This window comes from Pteropus medius, unplaced genomic scaffold (assembly GCF_902729225.1).
Source record: "Pteropus medius unplaced genomic scaffold, Ma_sr-lr_union100, whole genome shotgun sequence".
Taxonomy (NCBI): Eukaryota; Metazoa; Chordata; class Mammalia; order Chiroptera; family Pteropodidae; genus Pteropus; species Pteropus medius.
Window position 1 is genome coordinate 1131319 of NW_024355205.1, and position 1286 is coordinate 1132604.

Below are 1286 nucleotides of genomic sequence, written 5' to 3' on the forward strand. Positions count from 1 at the left end.
CAGGCATTATGTTCTTTTACCCCAAAATCACTTAGATAATAGTATTTAATTGATAAAACTTGTCCGAATTTTTTCAATTGTCTAAATACTTTCCTTTATAGTAAATAGCAATAATTTTTTCTAGTTCAGAGTTCAATCATGGATCATGTGCTACATTAAATGGTCTTGTCTTTTTAGTCACCTTTAAACTGGACTAGTTCTAGAGTATTTCTTTGTCTTTCGTGGCCTTGATATTGTTGCAGAATGTCCTTCAGTTTGGATTTGTCTTACGTTTCCCTCATGATTCAAAGTATGCACTTTTGGCAGAAATGTCACAAAAGTGATACGTCCCCTTTATACACTGTATCAGGAGGCACGTGGTATAGATTTGTCCAATTAGCAGTGAGGCTAACTTTGATCACTTGGTTAGAGTTCAGTCTGCTGAGTTTCTCCACTATAAAGTTATTGTTTTCCTCTTTGTAATTAGTAACAATTTTGTGATGAGATACTTTATAATTAAGTCAAAATCCTGTTTATCATCAAGCTTTCACTCACCATTTTTAGCATCCATTAATGTTCCTTGTCTGAATCAATTATAACTGTGATGTTTGCCAAATGATAGTTTTCTAATTTTATCATCCCTCTACATTTATTAGATGGCATTTCACTTTCCTTTGTGTCCAGTTTTTTAAATTTTTTAAATTTATACCAATGTGGACTCATGGATTTTTATTTTATTCAATGGATAATAATTGCTAATGTGAAATTTATTTTTAACAATGACAGTAATATATTTGGAACTGAGAGGCCATACAGAAGTGTTGCCTGACTTTTTCAATGGTCCTTGGAATACATTTTCTTAAAGAGTACTGCGAAATGAAATTTATTGTTAGATGTTGGTTTGAATTGTGGTCAATACAGAAAATTGACTTGGGGTCACACACGACTGCCAGTCTGCAGTTATTTATCATAGGCGGTGCTAAGAAATAATATCTTGTCTACGGCCAAGCTAACCTGAACAAGCCTGATCCCATCTGATCTCGGAAACTAAGCAGGGTTGAGCCTGGTTAGGACTTGGATAGGAGACCGCCTAGGAAGACCTGGTGCCGTAGGCATAAAAAATAAAAAAATAAGGGATTGTAAACTCACAGGGTCCTTACAATCCATGCAGTCAACCAAGGGTTGCCTAGCCTAAAAAATTTAAAAAGGAAGAAAGAAAGAACGAAAGAACGAAAGAAAGAACGAACGAACGAACGAACGAGAGAGAAAGAAAGAGAGAAAGAAAGAGAGAAAGAAAGAAAGAGAAA

At 34.8% G+C, this 1286-nt stretch overlaps 1 pseudogene; it reads left to right on the forward strand.

Moving 5' to 3' along the window:
- Positions 1 to 975: 975 nt before the first annotated feature.
- On the forward strand, positions 976 to 1094 carry LOC120599095 (uncharacterized; annotated as a pseudogene).
- The last annotated feature ends 192 nt before the right edge of the window (positions 1095 to 1286 follow it).